The sequence below is a fragment of the Pseudopipra pipra genome, chromosome 2 (assembly GCF_036250125.1).
Source record: "Pseudopipra pipra isolate bDixPip1 chromosome 2, bDixPip1.hap1, whole genome shotgun sequence".
Classification (NCBI taxonomy): Eukaryota; Metazoa; Chordata; class Aves; order Passeriformes; family Pipridae; genus Pseudopipra; species Pseudopipra pipra.
The window spans coordinates 24,683,919-24,708,184 of record NC_087550.1 but is presented as its reverse complement, the minus strand read 5'-3'; the positions used below and the strand labels follow the sequence as shown (position 1 = coordinate 24,708,184).

General features: G+C 41.6%; 1 long non-coding RNA gene across 1 annotated transcript; it reads right to left on the bottom strand.

Annotated features, from left to right (window-relative positions):
- Positions 1 to 1,706: 1,706 nt before the first annotated feature.
- Positions 1,707 to 4,139, bottom strand: LOC135406693 (uncharacterized). Its single transcript, XR_010426420.1, has 2 exons — positions 3,958 to 4,139; positions 1,707 to 1,985 (listed from the first exon to the last, which is right to left on the bottom strand). It is a non-coding gene; the product is annotated as an uncharacterized LOC135406693 (long non-coding RNA).
- Between the last annotated feature and the right edge of the window lie 20,127 nt (positions 4,140 to 24,266).

Below are 24,266 nucleotides of genomic sequence, written 5' to 3'. Positions count from 1 at the left end.
CTAAAGCAGACAAGACATTGGTATTGGGGATAGTGAGAAGGAATGAGATAAAATCTCATGCAAACAAGTGTTGGCAGCCAATGGAATTGTACTCCATTTTCCAAGGTCTGGATCTGGCATTGTGTCCTAGAAGCCTTAAGAGATTTATTACCAGTTTGGCTTGATCTGTGACACAAGATTTATGGCCAGGCTGAAATTGCCCAGAAATAGCACTTCTCTCACTTTGTACCAGCACTCCACCCAACAAATGCTCAAATGGTGGGCATCATTCAAGCCAAGGAATTCAACTATCTCCATGGCGGAGGTACAAGATTCAAAGAAAGGTCCACCCAAGTGACCCAGAGAATGCCTTCCTGAAGGAGTTCTAGACTGAGGGGAATACTGGCTTCTCAGAGCCAGATCAAAGCATTGCAAGGGTGTTCACACCTTCTCACACAGAAGGACAATGGGATGGCAGACCTTAGGAGTGAGGGGACTGTATGGCTCTTCCAATATGCTTATTAACTAGTCATCTGAAGGGATTTATGATGGAGACATGAGAGCTGCTCTTCGTTTTTCCACACAGTGAATTGAAAGCTCTCATTCAGTGAACACCATACCTCTTTTTATAATCTTCACCCCAAATTCATCTCTACACAGGCTCAGAACTGTAATTCAGTGATGCCCTATAGATGACATTTCTATATTTTACAATGTTTTTATTAGCGATAGAGTTACAGAATAATGGGCACTTTGTTGATCAGCCCAGAAGCCCTTGTACACATCAGTCTTTCCAAAACTCAGAGAACCCTTCTCGGTGATTCCCGGTCTTCTGTTTAAGGAAAAAATTGCCTTAACATGTAGTGCTAGGAATCTAATGTGGTTGACCTCTTCCATCTCATCTCTCCTCCGGAACTCTAGGTTATCCTATAAAGTAGTGTATTCACAGACCTCCAAGCCAAGGAGGTAAGTCATTCTCCCTAAACCTGATATGGGAGATATGGGATCTGGGTTTTTGTTTTCTGAGTAGTTTAGGTAGCTGCAGGTTACCGTTAAATAAGAGGTTGGAGTCAGGGCAGGTAAAGGACAGTGGAGCAATTCTTGTGATGGAGTGTAGATGCTGCCTGATTTGGATTTTCTGAGCAGCTGTACTCTAAGCCCACCTGAGTTGATGGCTGCCCTTCCACTCACAATGTGGCTTAACTGAGTGGAATTTTATTTCCTGAGTGTACAATAAAACGCACAAAGGTTACCATATCTGTTAAATCACAGGAAAAAGGAAGAGATGGTGTAGGGGGTTAGAGAAAGAAACTTCCAGTGTGCACAGTTCATCTCTAGAGTGGCAGAGAATAGGAAAAGGGTCAGAGAGGGTTTCAAAACAATATATTGCCTCCACTTCATCATTACTGATATTTCCAGAGCACACAGACAACTGCAACCATTCCAGCCCCACTGCTTTCCTTTTTTTGTTTGGTTTTTTGGGTTTTTTTGTTTGTTTGTTTTTATTTTTGTTTGTTGTTGTTGTTGGGTTTATTTTAATGTTGGCTTCACCACTTCTTTCATCTGCCTCTTGAGTGACTTTTTCCCCCACTATATTATTTTTTGTCACTGGATTGCTAGAGACCCCCTGGATGCTATACAAGTGACAGTTCCTGGGCAGTCAAGAAGAACAGTCAAATAGAATGACATAAGCACAAAAAAAGAAGGGAAGAGAAGCCCTCCAGAACTGTAATTTCACTTCCTTTATTTTATCTGCTTGCGGGGGCAATATAAACAGGAGAAAAATGACAACAGAATGCTCCACATCTAATAACTTCAAATGGTTTGAATCTGACGTTGATGGGAAACTTGGAGAAACCAATAGCAATTCCTTAATTCTTTCTTTCTCACTGCCCTCCACCTGGACTTCATGCACAGGAATGAAGAAGAGCTGCCACAACAGGTAGCTAACACCCAGGCATGGTGCAGCAAACTCTTCGCCTCCGTCTGTAGTCCTAGAATATTGTCTGACACGCACAAGAAAAATATGAGGTGAATTAACATTCCTGCTATATAGAAAAACTAGCATAAAGACTCAAGTTTTTCGAAGTTACATACCGCACATAACCTCCAGCAAGTCTGTAACCCTGTTGGAAAGATTCTCTGGTTTTCAAGGTCAGCTGAAGTGCTGCCTGCATTAAGGAAGTTGGCACCAATGCAATTGCATCAATATAGAGCACGTTTTCTTAATGTAGAAAGGACCTTGCTGTCCTTTCAGGAATGAATCTTGCATAGAGAACTTTCTGAAGGGAAAATAATGAATAAAACAAATGTAGAGTTTACAGACATAACATGTTTTCCTCTTTTTGATGGAGAAACCTTTGATAGTTTTGAAGAAACTAGACTTTTTTTTTTTTTTTTTTACTTTTACAAGACTTCTATTTCTGAAAACTGTTTTCCAAATGACATATAATTTACCCCCAGAAGCATTTTCCTCTGACAGGTGATCTAGTCATGATAAATTTCAGGAAGAAAAGATATTTACTGAGAAACTTACACACAATTAAAAACTGAGATGTGAGAGGAAATTCACTGTTCCACCTTGAATGTTCTGACTCACCGGATGTGTAGGTTCTCTATATTACCTGCTGTGTACAGAACATCTTCCTTGCTGCTTTTGCAGGGGTCGTAAGGGCGGATTTAGTAATGGGAAGCAGTAGGATCCAAGGATGCTAGTTTTAAAAATTTCAGCTTCATTTCTTCCCCAAAATTTACTCTCCAAATGAGAGATGCACCAAAACAGTGGACCTGCCAGGGGTCTGTTGTGTCTTATAGTGGTGGATGAGGAGTTGCCCTTCTCCTTCGCCTGCTTCAAAACTTATTACTCCATAAGCAGGATTCAGCTCCATATTCAGCCACTTGAATATGGCTGGTGCCTAGATTGTCCAGTTAAGGACAGGCTTTGGTCAAATGACTACATTTTTGCTTGTCATCTGATTCTCAAATCACAGTGTACTTGCATTCAGAGCATCTACCAGGGGATGATGAAACATGTTACTGTTGTCATTCTCTTGTAGGCAGGGCAGCACTGGCAATGAAAGAGTTTTCAATAGCAATGATAATTGGAATTCAAGGATCAAGAGGCTGGAGAGAATTTTTTCAATAATCCTAACAGGTGATGTTGACTATGGTGAAAACAACAGGATGAACTGTAACTACAGTTCCTGGAAAGTCTTCTCATGTAGCTCTTTTCATGTCCCATCTGCAGGTCACTACCAGCTCATTTTTTGCTTAGAGGAGAGTAAATGAGGATTATATTCTTCCAAAAGAGTCTATTTTTTGGTTGCATTCAAGTTGTTTGATGTTCCCTTGCACTTTTTCTCAATAACAACAGAACTGAACACCATACTCCTAAATGTACTGACAACCACAGCTTCAGCTGAAGTTTTCGTAATGTGCCTAGGTAGACTCTTTTTTCATGGTCATTTGCAATTGTCAACTTGAATAACAATACCGAAATATTCTAAAATTATCTATTTGAGTAGAACAACCAAAGAGTACTATATACCAGGCATTACTCCAGGAGGGAGAGCCAATGTGAGTTCTGCTTTCCTTAACTGATCCCTAATTTTGTACCTCTTGAAACCATCATGCCTAGCTTAAGCTCAGTGATACTTCAGTAATATCCTAGCTCTACAGAGTAAGTGATGAGACTGGACTGTCATACATCTATCTCATCTAAAGGGCCCTCACAACAATTCTATATTTTCAGGAAAGGCTTTATTTTGTGTTCTAGACCCCATATAATAGCAGCCTGTATCCATCTAGTGCAACTGTGCCATTGATACATTGCTCCCCTTGTGTATATGTCACTATGACTTTTTCCCCCACCTTGCTCAATGTGGATTTTTCTGGGCCAACAAATTAGCGAAGAATTTGGTCAACGGTAGTTGTAGCCCAGTTTCTGTCATGATAATGATAGTTTGTCCATTCACTTACGATAACATTATCACGACCTTCTGTGTCCTTCAATAATCCCTCTGTTTCTCCATGTTTGGTAGCTGATGCAAAAGGATAACAAGGGATCTCTTTAGTGGAGGTATATAAGCTAGTTCCTGGCTGCCTAGAGGAAGCCTGAGCACAGCTGTCTTCCTCTGCGGTGATTTTGATATTAGAGTGACTGAGTGAGTACCTTCTTCCCATCTGCGTGATCTGTGTGTATGAAGACAGTGATTTTCTGCAATTTAGTTTATCTCCTGCTAAAGCAGGCTGTATTCCATGTAACTACTTTTCACCATGCCAGCCAATCAGTCGCATTGACACTATGGTGTCACCTTTGTGACAGCTACTTTATAGAAGTAACAGAACGCTGGTAGCCAATTAGATTTTGCTGATAGAGGTACCACAGAGTCTGTCCAACAGGGAAAAGGTGCACACCCACAGCTTGACAATTATAATAGAATTGAAATTACAAAGCACATAGAGGCTAACGTAGTGATGTATTACAGGTAGGTGCATATCTACAGCCCCGTTGGAGGGTACGGGCATACAATGGATTAGACAGCCTTTGAAGCTCCCAACCCAAGCAATTCTACGTACCAACAACTTTAAAAAGTGTTAACCTGGTCATAAACTATTCTCAGAAAACTATGTAAGGACAGGCTGCATGGCTGACCTCTCTTCCCTCACAGGAGGCAGGGGAGCAGCTATTCCGTCCACGTTGCACTTGGCTTTACTGTGACAGAGGAGCACGAACTGATCTGTGCCATGTGCCTGTATGGCAAGCAGGTAATTTTCTTTTGTGCGCGTCTCATAAAGATAGCAGGGAAATGCAAGAGGCTGCAAGCAGCACAATTTTTCTGGCCATTGCAAAAGCCCTGTGTGCAGAGTCACCTCACACGTACTCAGAGAACAGCCAAGCGTGGCCGCTCAGACTGGGTGTTCTAAATCATTGTAACCTTTTGCAATGTTTTAAGTTTGCTACTTTAAAAAAAAAATAAATCTATTTCGTTTCTACGTCTGAATTTCTTTTTTATACTCTGGTGCACTCTTCCCAGAAGCAAGAACTATAGACATGTACTCTGGGGATGGGTTATTTTCTCTAGAATAAAATGAAAAATATTCCTCTTAGTTTTTCTGGAATAGGGATGCAAAAATGCTGGTCTTCTGCCTTTGTTATTCTCTTCACCTCCTTTTCTCTACAAAGAGGAATGCGCCCTATCTCGCAATTAATCCTCATGATTTAAATGGTAGGTGAAGTTATTTCCAGTTATTTGTTCTTGGCTTGAGGAAGTTTGGAATTAACTATTCAAATCAGGTCATCTGTCTAGAAATGCTTTTCTAAACCCTAACTGTGTTAAGTGCTTTATATCCAACAAATGACCAGAAAAAGTTTCATACACTTCCTTGTGTGAACAGCTTGTTTGCAGTCTTCAGTGCTTCTGCGTGCACAGTTGCCATGCGTATAGTTGCACATGAGAGTATGGATAGTATAGGTGGTTGTCTCTCCCTCTGACTCACCCGGGCAGGTTTTTATCCTGGCTTCTGAAATCACACCAAAGCTCGTTTGTCTTCATCGGCCGTGGCAGGTAAATCATATTCACAGTAGTACAGCTGCACTCATGGCTGACAATGGGATATATTTTTCATAGTGTGGTGAAGGCAAGAGGCATCCTGCTTCCCTGTAAATTGAGTAGCCTGCCTGTTTCAAATGATGAGACAAGCAAATAGACACAGTGATCTGGGGCATGTGCTAGATGGAGCTGCTGTTCATGCTCAAGGTAGCCTGTGTGATGCCTCTTTGCTGCCTGAAAGACTTGTGACTTCAAGCTGGTTCCTTATAGAGCCTTGCTGTATACTGTGTTTTTCTGGTATGATGTTTTGAGGTTTTCATGTTAAACTCAAAATTAAATTAATGCTTTTATTCCACCAGTGAAGAAAGCATCACTTCTGGTTTTGTATGGAGGGTTTGAAAACTTTGATTATTTTAGGGACAAGGGTGAGTCCTTCTTCCTGTTTTCACTTGGGGGCTGGAGTGACTCAGGGCACATGCTCATGAGGCCACGTATAGAATGGCTCAGCACAGAGCTGTGGTTATGGTCATCCCTCAGCCACACAGCGTCAGATTTAACGTCACAGTTGCTTCACTCCTCCCCTGAGGAGCGGTTTGTGTTTTGTGAGGCATGTGCCTGTCAGGCAGAGCTGAGTAAAGGGATGTGTTCTGACTTTAACTTCATCTCAGAGAATTTAAAAGAAAAGTATGTTTTAGGTAACCTCAAAAATAGGTAAGAGGATGCTAGAGTCCAAGCAGAGAGGATGGATGGCCTTGAGCTGCCCTCTGCTTAATCCTGGCAGATGCTACACTGCCTCCCAGTGACCTCTCACCTTTGCCATACCTGTGTACCCTGTACCAAGCCCTTCCATATGGGATAAAGCTGACATGCACGTAGCAGTCTCATGCAGAGCTGTTTTCATCACAAGAGGTGGGTGAGCTCAAACACACCCTGCAAAAGAATCTCTGCTTTTCTGGGCATATAATAAATGCACAAAGAGATGAAATGCTGTGGGTGAATGGCCCAGAGTACTACTCTGTTCTCAGACATGAGGTACTGGGGCCAGCACAAGTGAGTAGCTGTGTGAAATCCTGCTTTGGATGTGAAGGCAGGATCCAGATTATAGTGGTTCCTGTCGGGGTGTTGATTGCTCTGAGGCACTACTATGCTGTTGTTTCCAACCCCTTGTGCGTATGGGGAAGTTGGAGGAAGACTAAGATCCAATCCATTCTCAGTCAGTAAGAGGCAGAAAGATGCAGAGATAGTTGGTCCCAAAGTGGGCCAGGGGCAAAGGGGAAAAGGGAAGAATCAAGAATGAAGAAGGGAAACAAGCTACCCTTCCCCCAAATTGGAGATGGAGGATAGCTGAGCAACAGAAACCTGTCAAGATAGTAACTAATAACAATTAATAATTTATTGAACATCAAATAGCTCTTTTCCTCATGGTTTCCAAAAGCTCTTTACAGCCTATATATAGAGACTGCATTACAGCGTGGTATGCACTTTTCAGCAGCGTGGTTTAGGAAAAGTCCTGCTGCTGAGGCACAGTGGAGCCCCATCAGCTCAGAGGAACACTAGGAAAAGATTTGCACCCTCAATCCTGCCTGCTTCACTGTTTTTAAAAAGAAGAATAAAAAGAAGTGCACCGAAACAATCATTTGATGAGTAGAAAGAAGGCAGAACATTGTATGGGTGTTATTTCTTCCTGCCTACAAAGACAGGCTGTCCCAATAAATTCAATTGTATAGACATTCAGAGAAGGAGGACGGGGGTTGGAAGGAAACAAATGCATTTTAGAAAGCCTATGATAATGACTTAAAATTGCTTCTCTTCATAATTGCAATTTTAAGAGCTGACATCTAGTGATAAGCCAAGTGTAGATGCTGATGGCTTACAGAACATGGGGGACTGTTATACGCTGATTCTTGTCTATCCATGGACTTATTTAATTCAGAAAGAGGATGATGTTGCTTCTAAGGCATTTGGGGGAGGGTGAATTAGTGGGAGAGGCACATGTGAACATCCAAAAAGGGCAGGTCAGCTGACAGACAAACTGTCATGCAGTGTACCCTTTCCTCATTGCACCTGGATCTGCTCATGTCTGCCCCAAAACACTGCCTTCACCTCCATGAAGAAACACACACAGCAGGCATCTGAAGGGCAGAGCCCAGCACTACAAGACAGGAGATGCAGAAGCACATGCCTCCTGAGAAGACTGCAGAGAGTGTAATGCTTGTAAGAAAACAATTAAAAGAGCTGAGCAAACAAATGATAAATAATGTAGTAGGAGTTGGTGTAATGAACCTCCTTAGGAAAGCTGGCCCTTAGGCGAGCTGCAGGTTCACCCAACCTCAGCAGGAGAAACCCCACCTCTTAAAACCACCCAGTGCATAAAGTCACTTTGGAGGAGCAATTAGGTAAGAAGCTGCTTACTCCATTACTCTTCAGTCATTTGCTGTTAAGTTTAGGGGGCGATGGGAAACCCCAGTAGATTGACTGAGGCTGCTTTTTTTAAGTGAAAGCTTACTTATGTAAATGTGTTTAAGAGGTGCCTTTCAGCGAAAATGTTTGCTACATTTCCTGAAAAGAGCTAATGGAAACCTCTCCTTAGAGATGATGCAGTTAGGGCTGTGTTATAGATTTCACCTGTGGATGCCTGAAACTCAGGTGACCAGCTGCAGAGATTATCTGTTCAGGGTACGGCCCTGCTTTTCCTGTTAGACCCTGAACTGTCAGGAGATCTCCCATTTCCTGCTTGTTTTATTAGGCTTTGACAGACACATAGTACTTTGAGTGCATTTTGTGTTGTATTTCTTGCCAAAGACAATTGCAACTATGAGGTCATGGCATTTTCTTGTTTTTCCCTTTCCTGCCTATCCTTAGATTTAGAATTATAAAGTATTTCCATTCATATGGAGAGCCCGATTTTGACATGGAGCCTGCAGTTGCCATTAGGAATAAATGGGTCTCAAATCTTTGTACCAAGGGGAGTGAGTATGAATGGCTTTTGGAAAGAGATGTCTGAAAAAAAAAGTGGCCTGGCTTGGAAACTTCACCTAAACTCTTGGGGGATGGGGCGAGAGAATTTGATCTCCAGGCTGCAATCTTTGTATACTGATCTTGCAGCAGTCTCAAGGTTTTGGTAAGAGGGGATGTGTCGCTGGGTATCTGCCGAAGGGTCCCGGTGTGAAGGGGGAAGAAAGACACACAACACACACGAGGGTAGTGATACAAAGAGATGTCTGCCTGCTCAGCGCAGCAGGCAGCCTTTTATTAGGTTCTCCCACTTCTACTTTCCCACACACACACCACAAACATATTTCCACAAAAGCACTGAGGAATGCGCACCTGCACTTCAGCCACACAGCTCAAGGCTGTGTCCATGGGAACTATCTAGTTAGCTTCACTGCTCCCATGGAAAACGGCCCAACACCCCGCAACACTCCAAACTCCTCCAACTTCAGTTGTGGGGCTGTGACTTCACCCCACAGGGATGGATTTCCCCATGTCCTGGAGAATCGTGAACCCAACTGGAGTGGTTTACTCTAGTTTTTTCTGTCAGGCTGTGTGCCTTGGGAAAGGACAGGAAGCATCTCTGGGTATTGGAAAGGAGGCTCTGGAATGCTGCAGTCAGGTGAAATAGCAGCTTCTGTGTAATCCAGCTAGTGAAAACAATGGCACAAAATCAAGACGTTCCCAGGACAGTATCCTCTGCCTTACTGAACTGGGCAGTCTCTGCTTCCCATGTTTCCCTAGTTAATTACTCCTTTTTTTCTCCACATATTCAAACATGTTAAAATTCTCAACGGGAGTGTACAGAGCTATCTTGCTCCACATAGCCAAAAAAAGACCCAAATGAAGGAGGCCTTTTCACTAGCAATGGGCACTGCCATTTAATTCTTTCATGGTGCTGATACCTCCCACCAAATACTAACACACAATAACGATGTTTGGTGTCACTGGGGTATGCAGTTTAGAGTGGGTTTTCTTTGTCTGGTTCTACCCTCACTAAATTCACACCAGCCCTCAATCTCGCTGTGGGGCTGAAATTTGCTTCTGAATTAATTTATCCCTCAGTGGAGGCAGCATCCATTTGGCTGTGGTCTTCTATGCCACTTTGTTGCATCCCTTCTCATTCAGCTGTAACCTGCAAGACCTCCACTAAAACATCTTTGTGGCATCTACTGTCTGCTGCAGCACTTTCCTAGTGAAGGCAGCATATTTCACAGGGGTGAAATATCAGCCCTTCCCCTCCAGTGGAGCAGAGAGTCCCCATGGGGAGGGGAGAGAGGGAAATAGAGGCAGACTAGGAGGAGGCTGTCTCAGTGGGGCAGGCAGTGCAAAAAAATGACACCAGAATAATAGACGAAGATGCTGTAACACTGCAGTAGTCCCTGTTGGACTTCTCATCTAAGCTCTAGACTACATACGTGGTGATCAGGACTAAATCTTGTTGTCTCTACTCCTTATGCTCATCTCCTTACCTTATACTAATCCTCTTGCCCAACTATTTCCATTTCTCTCTTCTGACTGTTTATTAACACTTGTTTTTCCTCCATCCAGCCTCCAGTCTCACACATTACTTCCACGCCAATTCACAGACCAAATATCCCAACACACACTACCTCCAAGCTGAGCTTCCTCCCCAGCTCTAGATCCAGACTCTTTTCTTGCAACCACCCTGTAATGGTTCTTGGAACTCTTCCGTGCCTTTTGCCACCTACCGATCCATTGTGACTCATCAACTGAGACCCTCTCTTGCTGCTGCCTGCATCTGACAGCTGATTATTTGGTGTACAGCTGTCCCTGCTCTTCACTGAAGAAACCAGACCTGTCTGCCTCTCAGGAAACCAAGGAGAACAGCAATGTTCCTACTGAGCAGTTTCACTGTGGGTAATACCTTCAAAGTATATTGCCACTAGATCTAACATTGTTCTTCAGTTACAACATCTGGATTTTTACTTCATAGGCTTTTGTCATAGTAAATGCATCTGTATTTTTCTTGGCTGTATCACTGGAATATTTTTGGGATGAAGCCCATGATCCTGCCAAATTTCATGTTCTTGCTCCCCATTTGAAACCATAGAACTTGCCTAGAAATTGCAAGGTACCAACTTTCCCCCTGTTTCCCTACAGTGTCTCAAATAGTAGCTAAACTTTTGCAGAGGGGGAAAAATTTGAAGGGGGGGGGAAAACACCAAACCAACACAAAACCCCCGAACAGTGTTCTCTGCAGTTATTCACCCCTATGAATCAAGTCCTGGAAACTTTTAAGGAACTAAAGAGATGATACATCAGACACTTTATATACAGGCCTATCTGTAACAATTAATTTTAATATTAACGTTGACTTTGTTTTGAGCATATGCTTTTACAAGAGACTGTTATCAGACACCTACTACACTAGAAGGGTTTGAGATAGTCCTGGCCAACCATCCTTACAACAGAAACTTGTCTTTCTTCAGTGAGGAGGAGGTGAGATACTAAGAGGGAAAGCATTTAGGGGAAAGGGGAGTGCTGGGTGGAAAGTGTTTATTCAGAGTTTCAATCACATTGCTCTGACTCCTCTTTGCTTTGAATCCATGACTTTTCTTCTCAAGTCTCCAGAGAGACTCTGTTTCTGCCTCCCCCATTCCTCCTGCTGCTCCCTGTAAAGCAGCCTGTAAGGGGCTGAGAGCACCATGTGAGGACAGCACAGTGCCTCAGGCTCACTTCATGGACCAGCCTCCTCTCCTTCATCCCCATTCCTGGTGGTCACACCACGTGTGCTCTCCAGAGTTTTGTTGCTTTTGCATGCTCATTTTACACAGCCCTGGGCAGGGAGCTGCAGTTTGGGACTGAGAAGATAGTGACAGCAGGAAAGGAGGAGGAAATGAGGAAGGAGGGAAGAAACAGCAGGGGCCTGGGGAGAGAGGATCATTGCCTCTGATCTATTATGAATTCTCCTGGGAGACAGCCAGTAGGCTGGAAAGTGAATGATAGCCAAACCAGATGAGGAATTGTTCTGTGTCCCTGATGTATTTTATCCTCGACAGGCATTTAGTTTCTTTAACTATCAAACTAACTATTTCTCATATATATATTACATAAGCTGTGAAAGATAAAGCACACACACCATCAATCAAATATCTTGTCAGAATCTCTTTACCTATTCTCTTCTCTTTATTTTTTTTTATGCCTTCCACTCTTCTTTAAATTATACTCAATGCAAGGGTATTGTTATACACAGCTGACCAAAACGTAATTGAAGGACCATGTAACCACTCCACAATTCAGAAAAAAAATGGAAAGAATGGGCTGTGATATTGGTTTGGAGCTGGATACTGAAAAGAATGGAACATTGGTGAATGGTTTTGGATCTTTTTCACTGGTTCCTATCAGCTGAGAGAATGTTTTCCATATGAAACACATTTGGACTCCTTAGAAATCCAGAACTGAGAACGTGGAGTACCAGATCTTCAGGATTACAGTAATTCACTAAGAAACCTTCTTCACCTGTGAGCAGAGAGTTGTTTTTTTTTTTTTCATTTTTCACATTGACCAACATATGACATTCCCGCACCCACAGGAAGAATAGAATCACAGAATCAATCATTTAGGCTGGAAAATACCTTTAAGATCATTGAGTCCTGGAAGACAACTGCTGTTATCTGTCTGGTTCTATCAGCTGGATTGAGTATAGAAAGGGAACTGTGGATGGACAGAGAGAGGTGCTTCTAAAACATCTTGTCAGTTCCACATCTTCCCAGATTGGTGTTCTCTCTGCCCATTACCAGCCTGTGAACCAACCTCCAGACAGAGTGCTGCAGAGTCCTGATATGATCTTGCCTTTGCACTGACTCTCCTATGAGGTACTGCAGTGAAAGAAATGGTCAGAGCCCTCTTTATTAATGTTACTGTCTTTCTGGCACATAGATTAAAGAGAAAAATAAAAAAAGACAACAAGACTTGTGGATAACCCTGTAATCTCTAAATGCATTTGCTACTTAGTACATGTACCACTGAGAATTTATGCAATGCAGGGCGCGCCTACAGTGTTGTTCTCTGTAACCCCTTGCACTAAATGCACTGTAATAACAGATTATTTGAGATTCAATATGGCAATTCTAATGTAGTGAGAAGGAACAATGTGGCCCTCTTCAATTTTTGGATCTCAGTTTCGGAGTTGCTGAGTCTACCATTGAAAACCAGCAAGAGTGATGACACTGAGAACCAGGCTGGCCCTTGTATTTTTTCTTTTCTGATTTCACCTTAAATTAACCAGACGGTTTTTTCTGTGCTTCTTAACTCAGCCTTTTATTATGTTTGATAGAGTGAAAGAATGTTTTTTTCCTCCCCTTGTATCTTGCACAATGGAGAACATAACGCTTTTGCTTTGAAGTCTTTGCTACTATCCTGCCTACAAAGTCAGGCCTCTCTTTTGGTTTTCAGTTTAATTAAATGTGTCTGCATTGAGCAAGAAAGCTGTCACGAAGAGCCTGAAAGGGCCTATTCCTCTTATGATAGCACACAGCCTCTGACTACTTTAGAGTAAATTCACCTTGTACCAGCACATGCTGGACTTTGTGGCAAGCCTGGCTCGTTTTAAGTGCAGGGAACAGTGAGGAAAGATTTTGGTTATTTTCTGAGTTAGGGTAATTTGCTGTCAGTCTGAAGTGACTGGGTTGGTACAGCAACTCTCTATCTTTCTGTCTGCACTAGAAGAACTAGTTGACCTTAACCGATCTTAGATGATGCTTTTTTCAGCCAAGTCTTGCAAGTAATAGTTGACCATACTTGAGTCACTCTGGACTAGATGTTCCTTGAAACTGAAGTTTTCTAAAGTCTTCTAAATAACAGAATTTCGTAATACTTTTCTTCATCCACATAGTTTAGAGCATCAATTTGTGTCTCCAGTATTTCTCAACTGAGTGTTTTCTGTGTTTACTTGATAGATAGTGTCCCCTTGGCATAAAAGAAGATCATAACCTGGAATTATACTGGATATTCAACATGTTTGTGGTAGAAGTTATTTTATGTTTGGTTCTGGAAAAAATATTTGTGTCACTAGGAACAGTTGGGTTTGTCTCATTCAATATTGTATTATGCAGATGCGGTGGCACAAAAAACCACCCAATTTCCACTTGGCAGCCATTTGCTGGAGGATATCTATTTGAATGATGCTTGTCAATAGAACTGCCTTGAAATTAATTTCAGCCTATAGCTTATTTACTAGGATTTCATAATCTTAATAACTTACATCAATTGCTGAACTCTAGTTTTCATTTTGTAGTTAGAAATGTGCCCAATTATCCACATCCAAAGTTGGACCTCTAGTGCTCAGTGGTGGATATCACAAATGGCCTTCAGCCATTGATTTCATCCCAATCACTTGAAGATGAGTATCACGTAATCCCTCTTAAAGAGGTTGTAGCAACCTTTTGGGAATTACTACTTGGATCCAATGCACGAGATAGCCCTCATCAATGCTCAGTCTGCATGCATAGTGAAAGAAAGGTCTAACATCACCAGAGCAATTACCTTTGCCCCCAAAAAATTTGACAGTTAAAACCCAACTCTTTACAGCTTTCCATTGCTAATTGTGCATTTGTTAGAATGCTAAGCAAGGCATAGATTGAATACTCTTACTCCTCCTATTTAGGGTAAACTGCCCTGTGTGTGCCATAGCAGGTGGGAAAACCAGTTACCTATATTATGCCAGATTATAAATCTGTGATATTAACCTGATAGAGTGCTGACAAGGACCTGGTTTCCAAAATGTTTTCTGTCGTCATGAAAGATATCTTACTTTAGAAGTAGGAAGAGAGTGGATGGACTAGTGTTTTACTCATTGTGAGCATAAGGTCTTATGTGTAAAGGTCTTATTTTGTGATACCAGCTTCAGTGTTTCCCAGGCAGTAAGGCCATAGTAAGTTCCCTCTTGCACAAAAACCCTTTCATTCATAAACAGGCAACTCACTGCCTTCAGACATTGCAAAAAGGATAATGGTATCAGTCTCATGTGTGACATCACAGTTCTTTCTTACTGGTAACTTTCATTTAAATTGCACTAGCATATCTTTCACTGCCTATATATGGAAAACTCTGCTATGTACAACTTGTAAATAGTAGATTTGGTAAACACTTTGCAGGTTGTTCAAGTGCTTGGCTTCTTCAGCCAGATGTGTCTTGTCAGTATCATGCAGCTCCTATTCAGGGTTAAAATATGAATAAGGACCACCATCTTAGAAAGAATTACCTGCTTATTTTGAAGTGTAGCTGGATGCCAAGTTCCTCTGAAAACCCAGTTCCCAGTGCCCTTGACTTTGTGTCAGTCCAATTAGGTATGATGTCCAAGGGGAGAAGTTCCTTCATATTCCACAGTTAGCTGCTCTATGTCCTTTAGACATCACTCTTACTTTGACAGTTCCCTAGGATTTCTCTTTTGTCTGTATGCTACTATTGCAAACCTATGTCTCATCAATTTGCATTTGTTTTGGAAGCACTGAATAAAGGCCTTGAGTGGCAATAGAGGCCTTGGATCTTGTTATAAATTCTGAGGAACTTCTGGGCTTGTCACTCTGTTCTCTTTTACTACGCATCTTTACTCCGTTGGTCCAGCTCTGCCGTGAGTTTTTGCCAGAACTCATGTCAGCTGCTACAGTATAAAATCTATATAACAAAAAGAGTTTCTGTTGCAGAAGATGGACCCAAGGTGATTATCTTTCCCTCTCTGTTTGCCATGATTCTTCTACAAATCCAGCTCAAGGAAACTTGCCAGGCACTCACTATATAGCTAGGACTCCATGACCTCTCTCTGGTGCTGATCCCAGCTGGCACAAAATAACCAGTTTCCATAGCATTAAGCTTTCTTAACCTGCAAAACAGGGATACACATCTAAACTGCCAACTGGAAATGGTCCCTGGACCACCCTGTGAGTTCCTACCCTGTGCCCAAGAATTGTTTAGGAAAATGGAGCTTGGGTTGAGTCCAAACTATGCCAGGAATCACTCTAACACTTGAAAAATGTAGGTTATGAGGTTCAAGTGCCTGGAAATGCTTACTGACAGTTATTTATTTAAATAGATGAAGCCATGATGTTCACATACCTTTTGATGTTGTCCTTGTGTTTATAGGAGTCCTTCAAGCAGAATGAGATCTCTCTTATAACGATTTGCCTTCTTGCTCATTAAGCATGGTCACTACTTAATGTATTACACTCAGATTCTCCTTAACATCTTTAGCTGCTCTTTTCGTTGGCACAGCAGTACTGCCTGCTTTCTGAAAGGTCAGGGCTTTTTCAGACAACAGTATCATTTGGATGCTTTCCTTATGTAACTGATATACTAGCTGGTCCTTTTAATGAATACTTAAATTTATTCAAAGTTCATAAACCTTGGTGAGCATCTTCAGTTTGGGTACATAATGACCAGTTCATTCAGTGGGATTTTGATCACAGTTACTAAATCAAAATCTCTCCATGTTAATGAACAGTTTAGGACTGCGAAAGGCTCTCATAGCGTCACCACAGTCTTAGGCAATGCAGTCCTCTGCCTTTCACTTGTAATATCCTCTGCAATATAACAGAGTTTGTTCTAGTGCAATAACTTTCTCTTCTCCTCTCCTCTCCGAACCTCTCCTCTCCGAACCTCTCCGAACCTTCCCTCTCCTCTCCGAACCTCCCCTCTCTTCTCCGAACCTCCCCTCCCTTCCATTCCCCTCCCCTCCGCCCTCCTCTCCTTCTCTTCTCTTTCATTGCCTTCTGTCACGTGGGCCAGTGTTGCCATCATGGTAGTTACTGAGAAGACTGTTAATGACAAACAAAAAATGAGAGGGGAAAAAAATCACTTATTTCCATGAATCACACTTCTGTCTAATGGCTTTGTAAGACATATTTTTTCTATGCCTGACTCAAGAGGTTAAGGAAATAAAAAATAGCCTTAATCACAGCAGGGGCTGTAGTTGGAAAATTAACCCCATTTATTCATGACCTGTCCCATAATTCCCCTGTAGAGGAGTATTATGATGCTTTCCAACCTGCACTGTGCAGATCCAAGAGAGCCCAGGAAGAGTTATTAAGAAAAGTATATATCAGGAAGATTCAGCTCACTCTACCAGGGTCCACACCTTCATTGTGAAACATGCAGGAAATTTTTAGGTGCCACAAAAATGAAAAAAACCACTTTTTCATAATTAGTAGTAATTGCTAAGTAGACAAACCCCACAGGCATAATGGATATTGCCTCAGATCTCATCTTCTTGAGTTTGGAACTAGAACTGAGATTTAGGCCCGTCATGTCTTTCAACAGTATTGGCCCAATTAGTCTAATGAGGAATTTTATTGTTTGTTTTACTGTTGAATCAAAGGATTGAGTATCTGGATTCTTTTTTTTAATGGGATAAGAAAGCTTGAAGGCTTTTTCTGATGGGATTTTTATAACCACCATGGAGATGAATGGTCAAGTGCCATGGAGCATTATGCTGATCATACACTGTTTCCAAGGAAACTCGGGATGGAGTTTCTAGAAGCTCTTTGTGGAGAACAGCAAAGCTACAACCCATCTTTGCCAGAAGTCAAGTCTCGGGTTAGGTTCATGACTCAACTGAAGAACTACGTACATCGCCTAAAATCAGGGACGTAGGGGTAAATAACTGAGGAACATCATGTACTTGGTGCTTTGGGCCAAGCTGTGAAAAGAAAACAGATATTTGTAGCACGGCCTAGAAATGCTTAATTTACTGCCCTTTAATTTTCTGGAGCTGGAATTTGAGGGATGCAGGTCACTTCAAAAGAATGGAGACTGACAGGAGACTTCTGCCATCAGTTCCAGGCAGCCAAAGATGATGCTTCTCTGAGCCGGACATGCATCCTCTGTGGAGGAGCACTGTTTGTGGATCCTGGCCAAGAGAATGAAAAGCTGATTTAGCTGTATATTTGACTGCGTGGGCTACTGAAGGACAGCATTTAGCATTGTTTAAGGGAAGGCTGGGAAAAGGTTAGGTAGGATGTTTGTCGCTGATGATTTTTTGTTATTTGAATAATACGAACACACCCGCACACAAAAAAGTACTGTTCTAAGCAAAAAATGTAACATTTTCTCAATTCCTTTCCCTTCCCCCACAAAATTAATGGTTTTACCAGTGGCTTCAACCAGAAATCTTTCAATCTGTCCTACAATATATTGGAACAGTTACCACAGTATTACTTTCCTTAGTGTAGATGCAGCAAAATCAGTAGAAAAGTACTTTATATTGTACAGGAACAAGGAATAAACTGCAGTAGCATAAGATAGGTTTAAACAGGCATTAGCATCTCAATAGAATGATAGAGATGATCCACGCATAATTTTCTATAAATAAAACTAGTTTAGAGAATGGTTACCTCAAGGTCAGACATACTGGTAGGAAATTTAACTATTTTTTTAACACAGCAAACTTCAGTCCAGAGTATTGAGTAAACTAACTTGTAAAATGTGCTAATACCAGTCTGTAAGCTTTAGGTGGCCCGTCATCAGTGGTGGAGCTGCTGAACAATAGCAAAAAAAAGCATATTTTCTTGGGAAATAATGCAAAAAGCCATTTCAGAAACTACTCCAGAACTGATGGAAAAAGCAGAGCCTGAGCAAACAACTCTGAAACTTTGAAAGCCAAAATTGCTTGGAAGCATGGAGAAAAGACTCATTTTCCCCTCTTCACCCTACCAAAAAAAGAGAAGTAGAAAATTTCAGTTAAGATTTTTTAAAAAAAGGCTTATTGATGTAGAATGTCCTAGTTAACAACCAAAAAAGGCTTTTAATATTTTTAAATTTTTACTTTTAAAAAATATTTCCCAGTGACCATTTTGATAAAAGTGATAGATGGAAAATGTTAGAGGGAAGATAAGAATTAACAGATTTTTCAAATAACTTTTCTATTTAAAACAAAACAAATAAAAAACCTTTCCCATGTCTTTAAAAAAACAAAACCCAAACCAAACCAAACCAAAACAAACAAAAAAACCCCCACAAAAGTAATCAAAAAATCCCAAACAGAAACCACATAACAAACAGCAACAAAGAACTTCTGAAGATCTACCCATTTTCGGATCACAACTGATACAGTAAAACTCAAAATCTTGGCTTCATGCCATCAACAGAGCACAGGTGTCTTATGCTGCTATGAGAAAAGCACATGTTTCTTGAGAAAGCTGCTATGTTCTCATTGTATGGCTTCTGGGTAAATATAAGGTCCAGCTGTTCCTGAAATATTTTAGTGCTGCAGCACAAAAGTTGGTCTAGAATCCTGAGTTGCATGATTTTTTGCTTCTGGTCTTGACTGTTCTCATGCCAGCTAAAACACAGCTAAGGATCCGAGAGTAGCCCTGAGCTGCAAATGCAGGACATAAGTGACAGGACATGCTTTATGCATGTCTGTCTCAACCTAGGATCATAACACCAATCTTACTGGAGCCTTAGCCAGTCAATTCTGGGCATACACAGTCTTTGTTTCCTCCAACAATTTATCGAAGCATTGAATTATCAGGAATGACTTACAATTTATCACAAATTTATCTCCTTGCTCCTTGTTGTGCATGTTTCTGTTTTGTTTCTTCAGACCTGTTTTAATGAGTATGTTTTCTAACTTTGCATCCTTGGAACAGGCCCAACAGTCATGTTAAACGGTCTTTCTCTCTCCCTGTAAAATGGGATTAGTGCCAAAAACCACTCCTTGAACCTTAAAACAACCACAACAAAAAACAAACAAACAACCACAACAAACAAACAAACCATAAACACCAAGGTGAGAGCTTTTAGTCAGAGCTTGTACTCCAGTTGGTTGCCAGCTCCTTGCTTTCTGCTTCATCTTTTCTCTAAACTTTTATAGCCCCTAATCGTCTGTAAAGCATTGCAGACCCCTATGGTGCTATATAAATGAAATAACAATGATGCTCTTGAATTAATTGGGTGCGTTTGCATACAGTAGTCTTACAACATCCCTTCCTCTTTATGAGATCCTCTCATGTGAGGCTGCAGGTCCAATTGCCACAAATAATTCAGTGTTAGATTGAAGGTGTATATGAGGAATCTTATTTTTTCTCTTATGGGCCCTTTGTGGGGAGAATATGTTTTAGTTCATTAAAGGTGCACATTAGGCAATTACTTTATCTTTTTATCTCTCATTGTTTTCCTCCTTCTTACTCCTCAATTTTACATCTCCTCACAAAACCCTAAATCTTATGGAGGTTTACAGATTTACGTAAATATATTTTTTTTTATTTTATTTTTTATTTGACAGGGAACGAACCTCTCTCCCCAAGATACGACTCAGGTATTTTTGTATTTTTTGCTCTCCTCAAGGGACTGCAGCACAGCACCTCTATCAGTCAAATTCTGGATAACACAGATATTTCTGTTTACTATTGTTGATTGCCACAGTCGAGGCAAAAGTCAAACAACCACATCAAAGAGGTTGTCAAGTCCTAGACTGCAATGAGTGCCAACCTCTGAATTCCTTTGCTTCTAGAGGATCTCCTATTTACAGGGGGAAGGATTTCTTATGGCCACAGAAGTGACTGCAAACAATGGCATCATTAGTCAGGTGTCCATCAGAAGGAACTTGATGCAGAGGGTCCCAGAGAATGGTTAGGATTGTTTATTCCAAGAATGAGGTCTAGCCCTTCTCCTAACGAGCCCAGTGAAGAGAAAGAGGCCATTTAGATATGTAGAGCCGTTCTATATGAAGGACAGTAGGATTATTCAGCCAGCTCTCTTTGATTTTCTTTCCTTTATGAAGAATAAAACAGTGTCAGGTGCAAGCTCAACTGCTGCAAGGCATTGCAGTTGCAGGTGGAGGCACCCATTCTGCAAGCATCTAGAGAAACTATTTTGCATCTTTCTGAGCAGATCCTTAAGTATGGTTTCCCATACCTAGAAGGCAATAGCACTCATGTCCCTAGCAGCTGGGGTACTGACCTGATAAAATGTTTTCATTTGACTTGTTAGAAGCCATAGCTTTTAAAACTCTGGGGAGTTATGACTCCCACAGCAGCTGACTGTGGATGGATTTACAGGAGATCTCAGTGGGGTTATGTCTGTGTTTTAATTTGTTCTCCACTCTTCCTGGCAATTTACTAATCCATGGCCCAAAGCCCATGCCAACAATGTGCAAGTGGCAGCATCCAGGAGTCAAGAGTGACAAAGCAGATGTACACATGCCCTTACGGTGCTCATTCAATTGTTGGGTCACTGACATGAGGACTTTATTCTCATTTTGAGGGTTTGATCATGAGGAGACCAGGCATCAGTAGTGCCCTTGCTGGGTTGCTACAGAGCTCAGATGACTTGAGTTCTGCTGCTGACTCTGGTAATAACCATGGGCATGCTGCAATATTCCCCTTTTAACCTAAGATCTTGGGTTTGGCCCTCTTTTTTTTCATCCTCAGTAAATAAGAGGTTAATCCAGCCATGGGTCCTTGCTAGCACTAGAATATGATGAAAGCTAAAGAAAAATGTGAGCAATCCCTCTTAACCAGGCCTCTTACAGGTCCCTTATGACACCTAATGATGACTGTGACAAATAGCTTACAAGTGACTTTGACCATCTACAATTAATCAACACATCCCATAGATCACTGCTCGCTGGGGTGCAAGGTCATGGGCTTGCTCCTGACAGTGTTTCTGAATAAGCCTAATCCTGTTCTTTCCACTTAGTTTTACAAAGTTCAGGCAACGAAGGAGTCACCCATAAGTTGGGAGCTCTCTGTCACCCAAATCAAGTGAGACTGACTTCCATGAGGGATGTAGCATCCTGGGAATGCAAGGTGATCAGAGCCACCAGCACAGTAATGCTCGAAGTGTTGACATCCAGCATCCTCAGTAGTGCTGTTGGACCTGAGGAGTTACCTATTCAGCTGGGATAGGCAGAGCAGCATGAGGAAATCCTAGATCAAGGACCCACAGAGCTCACTGGAAAGATGTCAGGGAGCTTTCACTTCATAACCCCTAGAAAGAAATCAGAGGAAAGGAAATGTAGGAGTCTTCTCTAAGTTGAGAATCCATTTGGAGCATAGTCTTAGAGATCCAAGCTAATGCCCAACATAAGAGACCACTGGGGTTGGTTATTCAGATCACTTTTCTTTTGAAGTTATGGCCTATTTTCTAATATTTTTTTTCTATTTCTATTGTATTATTTTCCATTGTCAAGTTCCTCACTCATCTCCCGCTTGTACGGGCAGCTGTCATCTATATCTCCACCTTCCCTGCCCCTGTCTACAACAGCCTGACAATTGAAGATGCAGATGGCCTCTTTTCCCTGTCTTCCTCTGCAAGACAGTTTTCAGATAAGCTCCCTACCAAATGTGAAGGGGAAAGCCACAGAAGAAGGGGCTGATGTACTGCTGCCTTTGCCAAGGTACCTGTGAACACAGAAACAAAGATGCTCAGTGCAGAGGGCAGAGGAAAGGCTGACTGTATGTTCTGAATATCTTTCTTTCTAGCATTAGAAGATCAGTTTCCTTTGACCTGCACCTGGTAGTGTAGCAAAGATGCCGTAAGACACACATTAGTGCATTTTCTAGGGCATAGCATCCTTCATTCACTGATGTAGGGCTGCAACGTCTGCATGTGTCAACTATGCTCTGGAGGGCCAGAGAAACCTTTTGTCCATTTGTTTTTGGCTCATCCATTACAATCTCTATTATACTGATTACAGTCCTAGTCTGGATCTTCTCTGTGAAAAACAATACAAGTTTTCCTTTGCAGGGATGTATGCTATCTGCTTAACTCTGTCCATGAGCTGTCTGTATAGGGTCAGACTTCCCAATTCAGACAGGCTCTGTTTGGCAAAGAAAAGCATCTGGGAAGGAGCAAATGAGTTTTTAAATCAGTTCCTGATGTAACTCAGAGCAGTCTTTTCTCTTTTAATATTGAAGCTAAGCTCATTGATACTGAAGCAAGGTCCAGCACAATGCAATTTCCAGACCTGTTTTTCTGACAATAGCCTGATAAAGAACATGCTTCTTATTAGAAGTGGGAAACAAGCATTCTGGGAGCAAAAGAGATTCACAAGTTAAACTGAAGCTATGTCTGCACTGCTACAAAACTGGTCTTGAGACCAAAGACCATGCACCACATTTGCATCTTGTCCCTGTGGCTGGCATTCAGAGTGCCAACTGGATGCTTGCATAAACATGCTTGTTGACCCAGTGACTCACCAAGCGTGTTCAGGCAAATAGAGTGCTGGGGACTCTGAAATATGTGTCTGGTCTAAAACTGAGCTTGAATTTATAAGCTTACCGTCTGCACCATAGAGAAGTTTGACCTTGGGGTAACTTCAGTCCATCTAAACTGAGTCTAAAAGTATTGAATAAATTTAGCAGCTAACTACGAATATCTCTATGACCTTCTTACAGCTGTGACCACTGACAGTTTCATGGCAAGCACAGTCACCTTCCGCCTTTAGTAGCAAATCTCTTCTGCTTAATTTGAAGGATGGTTCTATTAGATTCTTGTTTTCTAAGTGTAAAACCACAAGAAACTTGCTTCCCATACAGTCCCAAAATATGCCATATTTTGCTTCATTGATTTCTCAAGTGAAGTTGTTGGGGAGGTGGAATCACGCACAGCCAAATATGGAGTCATTGTTCAGTCTTGCATTTGCCCTGAGATCACTGAGGATGCAATGCAGCAGCCTCAGTTTTACAAGATACTTACAAGGTGTAACCTCTCCAGGGCACTTATTGAAATGAAACTGCACTGAGAGGGAAAGTTGTACAGATTAAATGCATTTTTATATATTTTCCAATTCCTTATACAGCATGAACGTTTTAATGGTTTTTCAGAATACTCTCATCTGTGCTCTGTTTTCCCCATTTTAACCAATGAGAAAATAAAGTTTGATACAAGCTCCCTTAGTGCCTAAACTGACCCATGAAATTTGTGACCAAGGAAGGACTTGGACTCTGCATTTCAGAATTTCTAGGACCTCATGGAATTTCCACATCATATGCAATAGTGTTTTAAATGTTTGGGCCCAGAAATACTGTAGTAAAATCAAGTTTTCCAAGTGAGTGGAAGTTGCATTTACCACCGGTCTGCCCTGTCTCTCTAAGATGCTAACTTCTGAGGCTACTTACAATAGAAATGTCCGCTTGTCTAATTAGTTCACTATGCTTTTTGACTTTGCTGTTGGTGGGAAAAACTGTAGCATGTATGCTACACCTCTCTTACGTCTCTTATCTTTCTGTATGATCTCTTGGCAATAAATGGTTCTACTGGTGGAAGACACTGCTCAGAGAATAAATGGATCCACTGTGGGAGAAGTACACCTTAAGGATCTATTTCAGGGTTCTCTGTGGATATAAAAGTAGGTGACGTTAGGGAAAGCTATTGCACCATCACACGCCTCAGTTTCCCCATTTGTAAAATAGTAACAATGAGCTCCTGATCAACAAGTGAAAAGAACTGTACAAAACCCAGTAATTTCTGTCATTCTGGATGCTGCCGCTTGTGTATTGCTGTCATGGACTTCAGGCCATGGATTAATAAGTTCCTGGGAAGAAGAGAGGGCAAAAAGACATGCCACAGAACCCCTTCGTATAGTGGAAAGTGTTGTTGCAGAGAAAACCCCTGTATCCCTATTTTCTGGCTGAGGAAGGAGACCCCTGGAGACAGTATCTCACCCAAGCTGCAGAAGAGGTTTTTGTTTAATACAGTTGTTCTCCTTATTCCCCACTCTTCTCTTCTACTATTGATACGTGGTCTATGATTCCTTATCATAAATAAGATTTGTGAGCTCTT